General features: G+C 38.0%; 1 protein-coding gene across 5 annotated transcripts in view; it reads left to right on the forward strand.

Moving 5' to 3' along the window:
* Chic1 (cysteine rich hydrophobic domain 1) overlaps nt 1-19,460 on the forward strand; it is a 117,235-nt gene that overhangs the window by 89,649 nt on the left and 8,126 nt on the right. For all 5 annotated transcript variants that reach the window (XM_047535511.1, XM_047535514.1, XM_047535513.1 and 2 more), the window contains one exon: nt 2,471-2,577. The gene's annotated coding sequence lies outside the window, so the exon portion shown is untranslated. The remainder of the gene's footprint in view (nt 1-2,470; nt 2,578-19,460) is intronic.

The raw sequence follows: 19,460 nt of genomic DNA on the forward strand, positions 1-19,460 counted from the left end.
TTGATAATGGTTAGTGTGTAATATTATCTATTCATTGAAAGTTGAAGCATTATTCTAGCCTTTATAATATGACTGGTTATTCTGTCTCATAAATTCTAAGCAGGCCACTTATTTTCTTGGCGCTTTTGGTCACTTTCCCTATGGTACCACTAGATGACAGCATAAGTCCATGTTTGCTGTGATTCCACTGTTGCTCTTATAGCATTAGCTATCTGAAACCAGTTTTGCCCATATCAGCAGTTGGTGCTATTATTCACCTTGAACTGGAAGATTACCTGGAAAGGGTAATTCATCTCTGCAAGTCTCTCCTAAAAGATGTGTTTTGTTGTTTTGATTGACAGTTGCCTAATAATTAGTGAAGTTGAGACCCTTTAAATATATCTGCTGGCTATTTATGTCTCTTTTTTGAGAAATATCTATTCAGTTCCTTAGCCTGTTTTTTAATTGGGTTATTTTCTATATTTATTTGTGTTTTTTTTATCAAATTATAAAACTTCTTCATATATTTTACTTATTTGAATAGTTTGGATATTAGCCCCTTGTCATATATATGAACTACAAAGAGTTTTGCTTATTCTGTAGATTGACTTTTCACTCTTGCCTCTTTCCTTTGCTGTGAGTAAACTTTTTAGTTTGATATAGTCTCACTTGATCACTTTTGCTTTTCTTTCCTGTGCTTTTAGTGTCAAAATCTAGAAATCATTGCCAAAGCCACTGTCATGAAACTTCCCTCTGTTTTCTCTAGGAGTTACAGTTCCATGTCTTACATTTAATTTGTTAATCTATTTTGAGGTTTGTTTTTTTGTTTTGTTTTGTTTTGTTCTGTTTTTTTGGTATAGTGTAAGATTCAGGTGCAGTTTTATTCTTTTGCATATGAACTTCCAGTTTTCCCAGCAACATTTCCTTTCCCTATTGTGTATTCTTGAACCCTTGTCAAAATCAGTTGGCCATATTACATGGCATTATTTCCAAGCTCCCTACTATTTCATTGGTTTGTATGTCTACATGTATGACATTACAATACCCTTTTTTTTTTTTTTTAATTTTGGTACCAGGGATTGAACCCAGGGGCACTTAACCACTGAGCCACATACCTAGCTCTATTTTATATTTTATTTAGAGACTTGGTCTCACTAAGTTGCTGAGACTGACTTTGAACTTCCGGTCCTCCTGCCTCAGCCGCCGGAGCCAACAAGGATGACAGGTGTATGCCACTGCACCCAGCTACAATACTCTTAAATATTATAGTTTCATGATATATTTGGAAATCAGGGGGCATGGTGTTTCTAGCTTTGTTCTTTTTTCAAGACTGTTATGGATATTCAGGGGGCTTCATAATTCCATATGAATTGTACAATAGTTTTTGCTATTTTCATTTAAGGGAATATAATGAATGTGTAGACCACTTGGAGGAGTCTGGACATTGTAATAAGTGTTCGAATCACCACAATTATTTTTATCTGGTTTGTGTTACCATAACAAAATGCCTGAGGCTGGGAGTTATCAAATGAAGCTTTAGCTCACAGTTCTGGAACAGGGAAGTTCAAGATTATGGTGCCAGCGTCTGCTTGAGAATTGAACCCAGTGCCTCACACATACTAGGCAAGTGCTGTGTCACTGAGCCACAATGCTAGCCCGAGATACTTTGTCTTTAATCTAGACATCTACTATAAACTTATCTCTTCATACTGTTTTTGTCACATCCCTTAAGTTTTACTGTGTTGCTTTTTTCCAAATTTTCATTTGTTTCAAGATATATTCTAATATCCCTTTTGATTTCTTCTTTGATTCATTCATTGTTCCGGATTGCACTGTTGATTTTCCATATACTTGTGAATTTTCCAGTTTTACTTAATGCACTTGACTTTCAATTTCATTCTGTTGTGGTTTGAAAAGATAATTGGTATCATTTCAGTCTTATGTTCCTACATGTTATCCACTTCTTCCATTGGAACATTTAGCATATTAATCATAGTTTTAAATTCTCTATCTGAAAATGCCAGCGTGCTGACCGTGTCCACATTTGATTCTGATGCTTGCTCATTTTGGGTTAAGGTCCATATTCCCCACCTCTGGTACGAGGAAACTATATTAGGAAAATGAGCTGCTGTCATCAAGTCCATCTCCAAGCGTGGGAATAGGGATGGTAATAGAACAAATACAAATCCTAGAACTCTCCTACCAATATTCTGTGTTTGTAAATCTTTATTCAGCATTCCCCTGGTTCTCATCAACTTTTGAAAATTGTAGTAAAACAAACATTACATTAAATTCACCAGTGTAACCATTTGAAGTATACACCAGTAAGTTCATAACACCTATGGGATAATTATGGCCTCATTAACCAAAAGTTATTTATATAGCAGAGTAACCAGTAGGTGTCATGTCTTCTGATTCTATATTTAGGTTATTCCCTAAACCAGAGTGTTTTATTTTACTTTTTGGTTTTTTTTTTTTTCCTTTCTTTTAGACTCACAACCAATGTGGAAAAAAAAACATCTTTGGAACAGAGCTTAATACACATCAGTCTGTTTTTGGATGAGAAGTTAAAGGCAGAACAGAACCACTATCTAACACGTAAGTAGAGATGTGCGTAAGTAGCTTTGGGATTTTTTTCTGTTTTTTTGGTGCAGAACTAGACATAATCCTGGGGCCTAGCATATGCTAACTCTACCACTGATTCTCACCCCCAGCCTTTGCTGGGGGATATTTTGATTTATAATATAGTATAAATGATAAAATAGAATGCTAGTGATGAAAGGATATTCTACAAGTCAGCTAGTCAAAGTTTTGGCTTCTAGGCAGAAAACTATTTAAACTTTCCTAGGTAAATCAGTTTTAGCTAGATCCCAAAAGTAGAGACTCATGTTTATCTAGGTGTCTTGTATTGTAGTGGTACAGGAACAGTCACAAAATGGGATGATGGTCACAAATGGTAATGATGGGAAAGTGGAGGGGGCAAAGAGGACTTTTGTAATTTCAACAGGTGAGTACTAATAGAAGAAAAACTAGTTTTTACTTGGTTCAGACTATCTCCCTGAACTAGGAGGCACAGAGTAGAGGGATGGGAGGTGGACGGAATATCTTCCCATCTTCCTCCAGCTAGTTCATATTGCACTGTTTTAGGCACCAGAGTTGAGCCATAGCCACTCAACTGGTTGGAAACTGGAGGCATCATTTGTGGGATCCAGTCTCCAGGGAGAACAAGGCTTAGGATCTCTTACAGGGAATCCTTAATGGTCCATTTTTGTCTTATGACCTCAGGGAGAGAAATTCGTTGATATTTATATATCATTATTTGTTAATAATGACAAGGCTTGACTGTAACCCATAAAACAAGAAGAGTTTTTCAGATATCAGTTTTAAAAGCCACGTGGACTAAAAAGCAATTAGTCCATAACAGCGTGAGGCTTTTTTTTTTTCTAAAAGCAACAGCTGCCAGTTTCATTGCTAACAAGGAGTTTTATGCAACTCTTGTTCATAAAACACCACTGGTTCATATGCCTTCAAAGGCACCAATCTAATTTGTGGATATTTAATCATTTGAGATTCTAGAAATATCAGAAATCCCTTCACCTATTCAGGGATTGGGCCTCGTTAATTTCTCCAGTTACAGAGGTTTCCCTCTGGAATGCTTCTTAATTCCTACAACTGTACCATTTAGTTATGCCTACTCCCATCAGTCTCATGATCATTGAGACATTTTGCTTCCCACATTTTTGTTTGTTTTGTATATGCTTCTTGATATCCTTGACCCAAGCAACTGAACCTGTAAGAAATGAGACCTCAAATGATATACCATGCAGGGTGATTAGAATATTTTAAAAAGTAGAAGAGTTGAGGTCACCAGTGTGGTGAGGAAGGGACAGTGAGTTAGAAATTGTCACAAGGAAACACAAAGCTTTCAAAACAGAACATTTTATTTAACAGTGGACAACAGTTTATCTTAGTTGTGACATGTACATGGCTTTGAATTGCTTTTGGGTGCTCATCCATGCTGAGCAAGATTTTTCAAGCTTCTGAACATTTAGAGTCAACAGAGATGCCACCTTACACATCAGTTCACAAGTGCAAGTGTCTTTCATTTGTTTTAGCATTTTAACAAAGATTTCCCCTGGGGTGGAAGAATGTAGATGAAGTCATTTCCTTTAGGACAGATTTGTTCAGCACAGCTTCATTAACATGACCAAAGCCGGTGATGAGCACATTTTCTCTTATTCTTGTTTAATGAGCAGTGCTATTGATGGCGGAAAGAGTGGATGGAAGGTTTTTAGTTACTCTCTCCTTTCCACTTTCCAGTAGCTATCCCCCACTCATGTAAAGAGTGGGGTGTTACTGAGTCCAGCTGATACCACACATTAAACGTGAGCATTATTAATCATATTTCAGCTGTATCCAGTGTCTAACGAAAAATGTACCTAGCGAAAACTAGAAAAGGTCACCCCCAAATTCTCTTCAACCTCGCTCTTTCTACCAGTTATACTTGCCATTCATCTATTGGATGTCATTGCTGGCTTGCCATGTAAACGCTGGTTAGATGCTTTCAGAGTATGAACAGTAAAGTCCACCTCCTTTAGAGCCAATTTTGGTTAAGACAACCCGGTGACAGAGAAGTCACATTAATTTAATGAGGTCTGGAGCTAGTAATGCTCTTTAGCCAATCCAGAACAAGAGGCTGCCCTTAGACCTAGGTTTGACCTTTTCCTTCACTCTTCCTCCTGTCCCACCCTCTGTGAGTGATTTAAAAATAGGAAAGGCCAAAGCCTAGCAGGCATTCATTTAGATGATTTTTTTGTTTGTTTTCACTTTTGTTATTTTTCCTCCAATTTTCTCCAATTTTTATTTTATTATTCTTAAAACTTAAGCAAGCATAGTAAAATTTTAAACTCTTCTCATCTACTGATAATGTTCTACCATAACAAGCCCTTCCTGAGTTTTGATGATATGGAGAACATTTACAAAGTACAGATTGAGAACTATTCTAAGAGAAATCATGTCTCCATCTACATTTTACTTATGTGCTATTTGAGGACTGTTTCTGAAAGAGATCTATTTAGGGAATGTACATGCAGTAGCATGTAAGGGGTAAAGACTTGAAAACAGACAAGTTCATTGAAAATCTGTTGTGGCTCAAGTCTGGGGGATTCCCCAAGGTAGATCATACTAGTGAAAATGGGGTTTGAGAATTAGTTGGCTGTCATCCCTTCTGCCCAACAGTGGTCAGTCATTTTACATGAGCCATGGGTCAGGGAAATGAAGTATCTAGTATATGGAGGGTTCCAGCACCTTAAGGAACAAGCTAACAAAACACAGCTACCTGCTCATCATAGTGGCCAGAGTGGTAAAGGAGGTGTTGGGGAGAATGAAACTAGACAATGTTATTTATTTGGGGACTTGGTCAGGCCTCAACCCAGAAAACATGCTGGAAGCAAAGTTTAAGAAGTTCTCTGGGAAGGCAAGCATTTTGTCCTATCTCTGGGCCAACCTAAGGAACTTACATCCAATAGGTACCCAAATGTACTTGTAGAATAAGTGAATAGATGAAGAAAATGAATCAATAGTGATTATCCTCCTTTACTCAAGTCTCTAAGAGAATTAACAAATGTCTTTCAATCAAGCTCTGTTTTGTTTTCTGAGATTTAATACAGTGGCTTGACATAATAGATACTTCTGTTTGATACAGAGTATCAATTTATTGTTTTGTTTTTTCTTTCATTGTACCTCCCAATTGGAGTAAGTGCATTTTGGAACATATCTATTTCATTTAGCATTTAAGCATCATCTTCAGTGATATGTCTGAATGAAAGATGAGAAAGCCCTCTTATTCCCACTGTACCAAGCATGCCAATGAGAAGGTGATCTACTTAGTTAGTTGTTCCTTCTCAGTCTTCTCAATTACGTTTTTTCAACAAAAAAGAACTGTAGTTTCTTATTTAATGCATTCTTGTGTTTCCACCATATGCTATTGAGATAAAGAGTGCATTTTGGTTTAGGTGTTTAAAATGTCCTCATTCTACTGAGCACTTAAAAACAATGCTTGATTCAGATTTGATATATTATCACTAACTATGGTACATGTGAAAATCCTTTTTTATTGCTCAAGTGTCTTCCTGACTCTAAGCCAGGCAAAGAGCAAATATTTCTAAAAACCATTGTTTCAGTTTTATTCTCCTCGTAAATTATTTATATATAGTAAGCATAAAATGTTATTTAATTAATGAATTAAAGAACAAACCCTGAGCCCTTTTATCATTCTTTGGGCTTTAAATGAGGTCAAAAAGCCAGTGAATTTTGGGGTTTCCTAGAAGTAGAAAAAATGTCTGCATTTTATTTATTCATGTTACATTGAATGAATCTTGCCAGTTTTTCTGTTCTTTCAAATCTCCAAGGCAAGTCAATAGGTCTTCTGAACCAGACCTACTTAACTAATTCATTGAGCACAGTGCTTTGCAGTCATCAGACACTGAAATATTTATTTAATAATCAAATCAAAGAGGTATTTTCTGTCTTCTACTATGATCAGTAACCTAATACCCTTTAGACTAGGTCCATTTCACCTCTCTTATCTTTTGGACCTAGAGTGGCATATTCCACATAAAAGAAGCTTTACTTGTCAGATTAATTAGACAAGTTAATCATTTATTTTTTTACTCCTTTATTGTCTCTGAGCCAGGCCAGGTTGGTCCTAATTCATGTCCATCATCAGCATTCAACCCTTAAGAAACTGGATGGAAAATCGCATACTTTGCTTTTCAGAAAATGATTTTCCATCTTTTCAGTCGAACCAGGTGGCAAGTGTACACGGGATCTTATCCCTTTACAAAGCTCAGCATTTAGCATACTGCATTATACAAATCGATTTTCTCCATTTTCATCATTGAATAAGCTTAGTAGTGAGTAGTTACATGACCTTTTGGTCTGGATCTCACACCTATTATTTCAGTTTCTCCTGTGAGCTCCATAATAATTATTAAGGGATATAATTCTGAACCTCACAGAAACTAATCACTGATTATTGATTAAGCCAACAGTTAATTCTTGTCTGTACAGAACTGTAGGCTTTATACACATATACACAGATGTCTGTTGCAGGTTCATTAATAAAGATAATGAATTTTTGTACACCAGTTGCCATCTCCTGGGATAAGATAAATAATCATTATTCATTCAAAAGATATTGCTTATGCCTACATGGCAGTTTACAAGTTATAAATTGAGATTATACATAATTTCTTCTGCTACCAAGGACAGAATAAAGATGGTTTATCTTTGCAGCTGCAGTGCCATGCAAGAACACTGGAATCTAACAGATGATTACCATCCATTCTTGGATTCATCAGGCATTGAATGCCTTATACACGATATTAGGTGTTCAATAATAAACAGTCCTTGGATTTTTAAAATTGATTTACATAGTATAATAACGATTGGCACAGAGCACCAAATTGGAAAATCAATAGCTACATTTCTCTGGTGCTTTAGAGTTCACAAAGTGCTAACATATATATTTCCTTATTCTCATCTGTGGGCACAATGAAATATGATAAACCTTTCTTCAGTGCCCATGACAGTGGATAAGACAGTAGGCAATTGATATTGATTCACTAGTTCAGCAGGTATTTAAACCCTCGGTTTGTATAAGTATATTCTTAAGCCAGGGTCTCACTGTGTTGCCTAGACTGGCCTTGAGCCTCCTGGGTTCAAGTTCCACCTGCTTTAGTCTCCTGAATGCTGGTACTACAGGTACATGCCACCTGGCCTGACTTGTATAGCTATTTTATACTACCCTTCTCGTTGTGAGACTTTTGTAGAGACAGTGCCTATTTTATAAATAAGAAGTTTCATTCATATAGAAGCCATCTAATGTCTCACAGAGTGCTTTATAATTTAGAGAATGCACTCATTCATTAGCATTTCCTTGGTTACCTGGGAAAATATACTGGCATTAATTTAACTTGACCTCACTAGTAAAGTCTTGACTGATTGAATAGCATTGGGCATTAATGTTCCCCTTATTACATGGGAAAATTAATCATGGATATCATGTACCCAACACAATAGCTGGTATAGGAGAACCAGTTAATATTCATAAACAGGTAGCCTGTTAATATTTGCATAGTGCTTCAGTTTACAGAGGACTTTAATATGCACTTCCTTTATGAAAATTTTAGTTCAGTGAGAATATATTTTCTCTCACTTTGTTATCTCTAGTTCCTGGCACATTTTAGGTAACCACAATTTCTTGGTACTGGGGATTGAACTCAGGGGCACTTAACGATTAAGCCATATCCCCAGCCCTTTTTATTTCTTTATTTTGAGACAGGGTCTCACTAAGTTGCTCAGAAACTTGCTAAGTTATTGAGGCTGGCTTTTAAATTGTGATTCTTCTGCCTCAGCCTCCAGAATCGCTGGGATTATAAGCATGTACCACCACGCCCAGCTGGTGATGACAATTTATTAATCCCTTGAATTTGCAGTATATTTTGTAGTTTGAAAGCAGTTTCCGTGTGTATTCTGCTCTCTGGAATACTGTATTTTTATTCAGAATCATCGAAGCAGTGGAAACACATTGACCTCAAATATACAAATTATTCGTTTATTGAATACTTATTATGTCTACATAGTATTATATTCTTTTGACAAAGCACTTGTTTATTCATCCCCAGCTCTTCTTATAATTTTATTTTGAGACAGGGTCTCACTAAGTTGCTGAGGCTGGCCTGGAACTTCCAATCCACCTGCCTCAACCTCCTGAAGAGCTGGGATTACAGATAAGCCACTGCTCCTGGCTTCTTTTGTATCTACAGTGCGTAGCACAGGAGAATGCATACAATATGTAATGAACATTTATTCTTCAACACTGAAACACACAAGTTTTCATGTGCTTAATAGTTTATAAAGAACATTCATGTATTTTTCTTCATGTCACCTGGACATGATCATGAATAAACACTGCATACTTAGTAGCTCAGGAAGAGGCACAGAGAAGGAAATTAATATTCAGACATATTCTCAGGCATTTGCATCAGGAGTTGGTTAACTATGGGCAGCAGGCCAAGTCCCCTTGACCTGCAAGCTAAAACTGGTTCTTACCTTTTAAGGAATATGCAAGAGGTCCATGAAGTCTGTATTCACAATCTGACCCCTTACAGAAAAATTGTGATGTCTCCTGATTTACACAGTGCTTTACAACTTAACAGTGCACTTTGAAATATCAGCTGTGTATGATTGCCAGTATCTTAGGAATGAGCACATATTACTTTTTTCTCTCATGATTTATAGTGCTTTCATACATATTGTCAAACATTTAAATCAATTTCCCTCATAAAAGGGAGAGCGCTCAAGGATAAGAATAAATAGTCCCAAATTCTCTCGTCTTTAAACCGAGAGATACATGTTAAACCCAGGAATAGGTTAGACACAGTCTACCCAAATTCTTTCGCCACTAGTATGAGCAGGGAGTTCAGATCTTAGTCTGTCCCAGGCCTAATCACCCCTTCCGTAGACATTACTAGAAATTCCAAATCCCGGGAATCCTGCTCACCCAGGCTCAAAGCAGGAAGGTGACGCCGGCTGGTACTTCTCAGAGGGCTGGCACATCTGGGTATCCCTTGTCTAGTTCTTCTCATTGACCTGGAGTATCTCTTCACCTTTTCTCTAGATAACCTGGCACTTTTCTTCCCCTTTTCTCATCAGCCTAGGGCTTCTGAGTTAAGGAGTACTGAAATATAGTGTTTATAGAAAAGCTTGCTCCTGAGTGGAATAACAAAAGCCAGACTAGGTATTGACTGCCTTTTGCTGGCTCTCTCACGTGAAGTAGATGTGAAGAGAAATGGAGGTTTAAAAAAACACTAGAACCTTAATATGATTAAGAAGGGGTTCAAGATTGGCCCATGCATCATATTGTCACTCTAAAGACATGTTCCTTTAAGGTAAATGGCAACATCAAAAAGTACATCTCAATAGAATCAGGCTTAAATGCAAATAAGAGAACTGGAAGGAGAGTACTGAAAATGTCCAAGAGTGGGCAGTGTAGCACTCAAGAAGATTTGGGGTTTAGGGTGCTCATCTTGGTATTCCCCCAGTGTTGGGGTTTTGTCCTTCCTAAGTTCCAGATCACAGGCCTCCAGCTTCCAGTTTTATTCTTGAGGGATCTGTGTCTCTCAGGCCTTCTGTCCATGTAGGGAGGCTTGAATCCTCGCTCTTATTTGCGTCTTAAGTCCTCAAACTAAGCCCTTGGGCTATGTCAGACTTGAGACTTCCAGCTCTCTGGAGACATGGGCTTCTTATCTTAGTCCTCAAGTTTCAAACCACCTGTCTTCCACTGGATCCCAGGACCAAGTTTTGGTATCAGATTACCTCACAGGGCAGCATGGCACGAGCAATAGCTCTTCTGCAAAGCTGATTTTGATAACCGATGTTCTGCACCTATTGGGAAAGGGTTAGGAAGCCCCTCTGCCACACATGGCATGCACACATATGCACACAGCCCACAAACACAAAGAAATATCCAAGAGAGGATTACATGAAATCAGAGAGAAGGAAACATAGACTCGTGAAGAGGCCGAAATACTCAAAGGTGAGTAGGAAAGGAAAAAGCAGAGAAGACACACAAGCACACAGAGTAATGCTGAAATAGAAAGTCACAAAGAACAAAGAGACACCGAGGTACACAGGAGTAGAAAGAGAGAAAACAGCCCCAGAGAGGGCAAAAAGGAAATGTACCAAAGAGAGATGTGAGATAAGGAGCAGAAAGAGCAGAAAGGAGGCCAGAATCAGAAAAAGGTGGAAATGTCAAACCAACAAGAAGGTGACGGGGTGACAAACACTCAAGAGTTCACAGTGACAAAAAGCAAGGTAGGCACAATAAGAAAAGGGCAAAAACGCAGAAAGCATGTGACCCAAAACAGGAGGAAAAAGAAAGAGAGAGAGAGAGAGAGAGAGAGAGAGAGAGAGAAAACGAACAAGATCTAGGAGAGTGAAGAGCAGCAGCAACCAAACAAAAACTAAAGAGATACATTTAAGACAGTGCACAGACCACACTTAGGAACAAAAAGGGAAAATGAGACAAGGCACACATAGAAGAAATTAGCATGAGAACATGGAGATGAGTAAGACACACGAGTTAGAGAAGAAAGAGCAAGGAAGAAATAGACAAGCAAAGAAATGCACACTTAGGAGTGAAAGATATAAGCAAAGGCAGACAATCACAGGAGGAGAATAAGAAGTACGAGAGACAAGACACAGTGAGGGACACAAGGCACAAAAAGAGGATGCTAAAAGAAAATGAAAAAGTGCCGTTAATAATTATAAAAAGCAATTATTTATACCAATGCTACTTATTACTACTAACAGTAATAAGAAATCTGTAGCTTAAGGATTTTGTACATAGAACCAAAACATGCCAACTCTGCCTGCCACTTATATTGTGTAAAAGGAATTTGTGAAATTCTTGGCATTACCTATTACTTGCCACGGGCCAGGTACTATACTAAGTACTTCGCATCCATAATTTCTTTAACTGTGGCAAACACAGAAATCTAGTCAAAGACTCTCAATTGCCAATGGTCATACACCTGAGAAGTAGCAGAAAGAACTTAAAATAGAATGTCCCTCTTAACATTCTGCTACAATTATTTACTAGGATTTCCCTAAGAACCAAATGAGATGTTATAAATGAGTGAATATGTTCATAAAGGGCCCTTGGATAGCATAGAATCCTCTCATTTATAGCCTCACCTTTCCCCATCCATTTAGAAAACTGACTTTCCATACCCTTCACAATTACAATAGGTGCTTTAGGGTCTATCTGTCCTTTTCTTTCTTTCTTTTATTTTTTTCTTTTCCTTTGGTACTAGGGATTGAAACCAGGGGCACTTAATCACTGAGCTACATCCCAGTTTTGTTTTGAGACAAGGTCTCACTAAGTTGCTGAGGCTGGCTTCCAACTTATGATCCTTCTGCCTCAGCCTGCAGGGCCACTGGGCTTACAGGTATGGGATGCTGCATCCAACCTAGGTTCCAATTTGCACCAAGTCTTAACTCAAATAGACTCTCTCCCAAACGGAGATGAGAAAGGGCCAGGCTTTCATCAGAAAGCATTAACTATCTTTTAGGCTACTCAATATTTAAGCCTCTCAGAATGGCAGAGCACTTATGCATTGAAGATATACAATAAAGCAAGTAGAGGCTAAAGTCCTCTGTGACCCAGCTGGTAAGCAGTTAACAGTGAACCCAGTTGGTAATATAGGACACTGGTCATCTTCTCATTAATATGGAAGATTGGTCATCTTCCCATCTCAGATTCAGCCCAGTTTCTTTCACATTAGACCTCCTCACTCCATCCAATATCAATTCCCAGCAAACAGCTGTTCATTTGGGAGCAATACTTACAGGACTGCAACCCCATCAACTTACTTAATTTTGCTATTCTAAAATTCTAGAGTGTCAGGCATGTTGATCTTCAGGTAGAAAACCTGGCTTCCTTTGATGTGTTCTCATTTCTTGATCCTGATGAAGACCCAGCTCTCTGCACTGCTTCTGGGAAAGATAATGTTTTGTCAGAAACAAAGGGAACAATTAAGAGCTACCAAAAAAAAAAAAAAAAAAAAAAAAAATACAGAGAGAGAGAGAGAGAGAGACTGAGAGAGACACCAAGTAAATGCCATAAAAGAAGCATTTGGTACTGTACTGCAGTCATGGAAGATTCACATTCGTGAACTATAAAAAAATGTGTCCACAGAGTTTAGAAATTTATGAAGTTGAAGCTTTTAGGCCCTTTGAGCTAAAACTAATTAGGAAACTATGACATAGTTGGGAAAATATCTTGTCTACCATCACTTGATGAGTCACTGGAGGCACCATCATTAGTCATAGTCTTGTCTCTTTGAAGACTAGGATCTTGTTTAAAATGCAAACCAGCTAGGAAGGAGTCCCTTTCAATGGTTCATAACTAAGACCAGAAAAAGAGATTTTTGAATCTAAAAATGGAACGGCCAAGTTAGCTGTATTTAAGTATCTTGGCTCAACTACCAAGACAAAGCCGTACAGCATATTTCAGAATCTCATGACATTGCTCTCTGAGATAAAGGTGAATGACTCAGAGACTCACATTCTCCCAGTTAAAAAATGGGAACAGGGTACTGGCCCTAATGGTTCTGAGTATATTAGATAGATCTTCCTAGGCTTTCTAACAAGTTGTCAGTAACTTTCTAAATCCATGGGTCTTTTTAGTCAATTATAACATTTTAAGGGTTCCTCCCATGAAAACATCTCATGGAATTTATAGGGTACCTACTCTTTATGAGGAATGCTGGATAATGCCTCCACCATTAGGATTTACTGCACTGAATCTCCCAGCCCTCACCCCTTAAACCCCATCCATCTACTGACCTAGAGCGTGTAGGGTCCTGGTTCTGTAGATACTGCCCAATGAGAGATAACTGTGTACCATTCTTGGTCAGGTTTCCATTTGTATTTATGAGGCTTCTACCAATCAGCAAGCATAGCATACAAAGATAAAGTTCTCTTGTATCTTCTCAAACTGCTCATTGTGTGTTACGTCCCATGGATATCCCACGGCATCTTGAAGTATGTGAATGACTGGCACAGTTTTCCTGTAGAGCTTCAAGGGAGACTTTGGGGGACCAGATGGAACAGGATGATCTGCTTATGAGATCAGTGTGGTTGCTGTCGTAGCTGTTGTCCATGTTCTCCTGAAAGAAAGAACAATGTGAACAATTTACTTGTAGGCCTCTACCACATCCTGCAGTTCTATCCTAAACTAATTCATGCATCATGCTACTTTCTTCACATCATCACTTTCACCAATCTCACACTCTATTGCCTCCCTGGTTAGTTAGGATGCTGTTTGTAACAAAGCAGGAGAATGAATACAGCCTCAGTGGAAAGCTAACTGCACTGTTTACTGGAAAAATAAGATCAAAATTAAGACTATTATGCTTTTAGGCGTAGCTTACCAATCTTGATGTGCGGTGGTTGTCTTCACCCTCCTATCTGTATCTAGGAAAGAATCTTAGTAAAATCTCCTGACCCAGGGTTGTTGCTCAGTGGTAGTGAGCTTTGCCCCTGGAGGATCCTCATGCCCCATCTCCACCTGAGGATCGTCAAAGGGAAAAGGTCACTAACACTGCAAAGCAACAAGCCTGTTCTTCGGAGGAACATCTGGAAAAGAAAAGAAAGAGAAATTATTAAAATCAAGTACACTGAGACACTCTGTCCTGATGAGTAACTAGCAACTGAGTTAAATCATGTCTACCCTTTTCTCTGTATAGATTGAAGGGTGAACACTTCCAGCTATTTAGAGCTCTTTATCTAGCTGGGTATCAGTCTAGCAACATGAGAATTGTTCTATTTATCCCAGCTCTGTTCTGTGTACTTCCCCTCACCTCCAAGAGCTGAAAAATTACAAAAATTCCCAGACTCTGCTTTATTCTCCAGTGTCGACTAATGAGCAGTCCTCTGGAGTGTGAGTGATAAGTGCTCCTTTGTGTTCTCATTGGAAATGTAATGGAGGACAAGAAATTAAAAGGTTGAAACCAATGGAAGGAGAAGCCAAAGCTTTCTCAACCAAGGGATCCATGAAGCCACTTAGAAAAGCTCCAATATGATCTGATCCTGAGTTCTGTAAGAATTTTCCTTCACATTGCCTCTAGCTTCTTAAAATAAGGCACTATTTTTAAGATAGAGTAACCCACATCATTCAAAGTGCCTGCCTATCTTCTAGCTTTACAGCTTTCACCTCTTTTAAGAAACCCTCAACTTCTTAAAAAGGAGGGTGTGACAGTGACAATGGAAATCAAATAGGCCTGCTAGAGGAACAGATCTGATACAGATCAAATGGATCCTATTCATAGGCAACTCCTAAGAACTTAACACTGGTTGGCCAAAGGAATAATTTAAAAGCCTATTAATCTGAAGGCAGCTATCTTGTTGGCCTACTAACTATGAGATAGTAAAAGAAGAAATTTATTGCTTTGCATCTCTTGTTCTTCATTCTTAATTTATTAAATAAGGATCAAGGATGCTTACCCTTACATACCTCACCCAAGGCCAGCTCTGAGGAGTAAATGAAATAGGCCAAATACCTAATGGCTTCTGTTCTGCTTTTTACAAAGAGCTGCAGAAAGCTAAGGCCCTTAAAGACAAAGACAGAAATCTAACAATGATAAGTTCTCCAAACTACCTTTTTTTCCAGAAGGTCTGCAAGTTCTCTGCTCAGATTAGCTGGAGCTTGTCTGGACTCTCAAAAGAGAAGGTCTGCTGAATGTGTAGCTTCTTGTAGCTGCTTGCAGTCCACAAGTCTCACAGGCTCTGAATGTCCTTGAGAAGAAAGACAGGGCTCAGTAGGCTACCAAAGTATAGCCTGAAACATTAGACATAGGTGTCTCCTATCTGTACTTTCTAGAACTCCATTAATGAGAGTAAGATTAACAGATCCAAGCTCAAATTCTTTTATATGCTGTGTGCTTTTGGTTTCTGAAAGGAAACAAATATTTGTTTCCTCCCATATTCTGACTCCCTCCCTCACTGTGGTAGACCTAGTAGTTTATTATGACTATCATGTCTAAAATACCTTGCTATTTTGTTGGGTTGCCAGTGGAGTGCTGCTTTAGCATTAAAACCCTCTAGTTCTGTTTGTTACTATAGTAATGCCATAGTCAAGGAGCATTCCCTTCCTCTTAAGGGGACTCTAAGGCCAGAGAAAGCAGTTACATTCTGGAACTGGTACAGAATGAAAATTTCACTAGGGTTTAATATTCATTCATGAGAATTTTGAGACTCCTCTGTCATCTTCTGTGCCCCACAGAACTTCCCAATATGTTTATAGTTCTTATCAAATTCTGCCCAACACCATAATGATTTGCTCATTTCTACCTTTTCTATAAGCGAGCAAATTCCTTGATAGAAAACATTTCTTTGATTTTGTTCATCATCCCAGTGCCTGGCACAATGAATATTTGTTGAATTAAAACAAGGATTATCTCAATATTGAAGATGGCCACATTTTTAGAACATCTCTTCTTAAAATTGCTAGAAATTTTTCTTAAGGACAGAGATTATTTCAAACAATGAATTGATAACACAACTCCAAGATTTACCTTTGGATATTATGTAGCAGTCATCAATGTGGCCACCTAAGAGGAGACATCCTTCCTCTTGAATCAGGGTACAGAACCAGCTGCAAACTCATTCCTGTAAAACAAATTCCATTGATAGTTATAGTTATACATTGACAATAATAATTTGATTATTAGCAATTAAAAATATTTCAGAAGCATAGACCATTGTTTCTTAAATTGGGGTGTTAAGAACTCTGGGTTTGTGCATATAGTCTCCTGGATCCCCAAGTTCTATATGAGTTGTTTGAAACATGTTTTTAATAATAACATGAAATTTGAAAACATGTTTACATTTCAAGGAACTTTCTTAAGTCAGTATTCCATCAAACACATATTCTTTAGAATTTCAGGAAATTTTGCTCCCTTACATGGTGTTTCATTCTGAAGCATGGCTTGAGTTTAAGAAACAATGGCAAAGACCATGTTTCCAAAAAGGTTCAAGACCATCTTACTTATTTGTTTATACATATGTATATATATGTATATATGTTATCCCCCAGGCAGCCAATGTCATAAGGCTAGGGGAGGGGGAGCTATTTGGAAATATTGATATGAATTAGGATGAGCAGTGGAAGAAACCCAGCTCATGCATACAGCTCTAATTGCCCCTGCTAGGATGGATGGATAGAGTGCACACACACCAAAAACAGGGGAAAAAATTTTAAAAAAAATTTTTTTAATCAAATTTTATGTGAAAGAATATATTTTCAGCTGGAACTTTGTTTTACATCAAGGAAGATAAGCTCCTTTTAGTTTACCAAGGTACCTGTTGAAAAAAATGAAAGGGTAGAGGATATATAAACTATAGCACAGAGTAGATAAGATCAAGGTTTTTGTAAATTTAATCCTCCACTACCCTTTTGCCAAAAAGATTCCAAACTAAAAGTATCTCCGATTTGGATTATCCATGGATTATCCATGGTCATCCATGGGCAGAAATAGAGTAAAACAGTACAAAGAGCCAGAGTATCAAATTTATCCCTCCAATCCCTGAACTTGGAAAAACTCAGACTTCTGAGACTATCACCAATTTATTTGGTAGCCTTGATATATAGCGAAACTCAATGGCTAGGCCCTGTCTCTTTAATGTCTTTCCATACCTCCAAAAGTGATAAAAAACAAATGACATTAGAATAAACCAACTAGACTACCCAAGATTACAGTAGCATTAATGATATCTTGGCTCAAAGAGAAAACATAAACCCACATCCTCCTTTAAACTCATCCTGTTCACTTCAAATCCTAGTGTGCTTCCTTTTTAAAAGTCTGTTACTACAAAGCAACACTTGATTATCATTTCCTAAAGTTATAGCAAGTGTGCTTATATTATACTAGCTCTTCAACAATATAGCCATCTCAGAGATGAAATTGTTAAGATTACATCATTTCTATTCCTCATGTCAGTGTAACCTAGCATAGGGCTGGGTACACAATATTAATTCTGCAAGTCTGTTGGTTAACATAATATATATATCTTCATACGTATATACACACACATACTTATAAGGTGACTTGAGAAGCAGCAAAGAGGCTTATTAGACCCTGACTTTTCTACAGGTAGCGTCTAAGCGAAAGAAAATAGAATAGAGAAATGATTATTTAATAGCTATAAAGCAGTACTTACAGTATTGTAAAGAGCCAGATATTCTTCTTACAGCTGTCCAAAGAGGTGGTAGAGCAAACTGCACTCAGCTGGGGTGGATCTTTGGACATCTTTCTCAGAGGAATAGTATCCTTTATCAGTAACTAGGAAAAACTGCTGTTGTGATGACTAGTTATTTGCTTCAGCAGTTTCATATTATCATATCCACCCTGTATACTAGAGTCTAGGATATTGTTTTTACTAGGCAGCCATCTACTGTTGAAGTTTATGCTCAGAATAATTAGATCTTGGATTATTTTTCTTGTTAGATGGGGAAACAGGTCCCATCATTTGTAAGGTGAGTTCTCGCTCTAGGGTGCTTTTTCAAACTACTTTAAATTACTAGCAGAATTGAACAGTGCATTTTATATAATAATCAAATGAGCTGGCCTTTAATTTTTAAAAGCACCTCAGCACATATTCTCTTGTTTAATCCTTCTATGGCAATCTACTTGAGCTGGTGTTCAAGATGAAGAAATTTAAGAATTAGAAGGTTTAGGTAATTTTCCTAAAAGTGCATTATAGTAAAGCCCAAAGATTGGCTTTAAAATGGTAGTACAGCCAAAAAAAGATTCTGGTCTTAAGAGTTCTACTCTAGAACTCCTTCATAAATATTAAAATAGCAAGAGTCAAAAGTGGTCTATCCATAGACTCATCACTGTCGATAAAATGAGAGACACTGGTCTTTGGGTACATAGTATAAATAGATTCTTGTCTTTGAAATAATTAATGATCAGGTAATCAATTCCACCTTGCAATTCCAAAAAATTTTTAAAGTAAATTAACAGCAACTTTTCTGATCATATCCCGGCAGTTTGCACTGTACAACAGCCACATACAAAAGAGAACAGGAGGTTTTTGGTTTCTGGTTTGTTTGCTTTGTTTTGCAATACTGAGGATTGAACCCAAGGGGCACTCTACAACTGAGCTACATCTCCAGCCCCTTTAATTTATTTTTTAAGATCTGAGACAGGTTTCACTAAGTTGTCCAGGCTTGCCTGGAATTTGCAGTTTTCCTGCCTCAGCTTCCTGCATTGCTGGGATTATAGGCATGTGCCACTGTGCCCAGCAAGGAGAATTTATTAACCAGGAAATCTGCTCTGGAAGGAAGAATGCAGAGAAATGTTAACCTTCCTTCCTAGGGAGACAATTTTCAATTATTACTGTGTATTGAAAACCCTGTATCAAGGGTGGCAATCCAGCTCCCTGAGCCTGATTTGCCTTGAATATTTTACACAGTAAAGCAGTAACAAAGATGGGCAGGAGAGGTTCTTACCCCCAGAATGTGCCCATAATTGGAATTGTGATAATTAACAAATGCAGGGGAAAGTGAAGGCCTGCTTTTAATAGTCAATGCTGCACAAATGTACCAAAATGGTAGACAGATCTTGGACTGATGGGGAGAAAATTGGGACATTCAGTACTGTGTTCATTAAGGACACAGAGAAGGGGCTGTGGATAATCAGCACTACTCAGAAGCAATGCAAAGGAAGTGGAGGGGTCCGTGTCTAATGGGTGGGACCAAGGAAAGGGCAACTGAGACGTATGGCCATACAAAGTGGGTAAACCAGTGACATCTGGGATTGTTAAGCGAAAGGGCCTTGCCCAGTCAACATTACCCAGCAAAGAGGTGAAAGGGGCAGAGGAAGGGGATGGGGAGAAAGGGAGCACAGTCT

This window comes from Sciurus carolinensis, chromosome X (assembly GCF_902686445.1).
Source record: "Sciurus carolinensis chromosome X, mSciCar1.2, whole genome shotgun sequence".
In the NCBI taxonomy this organism is placed as follows: Eukaryota; Metazoa; Chordata; class Mammalia; order Rodentia; family Sciuridae; genus Sciurus; species Sciurus carolinensis.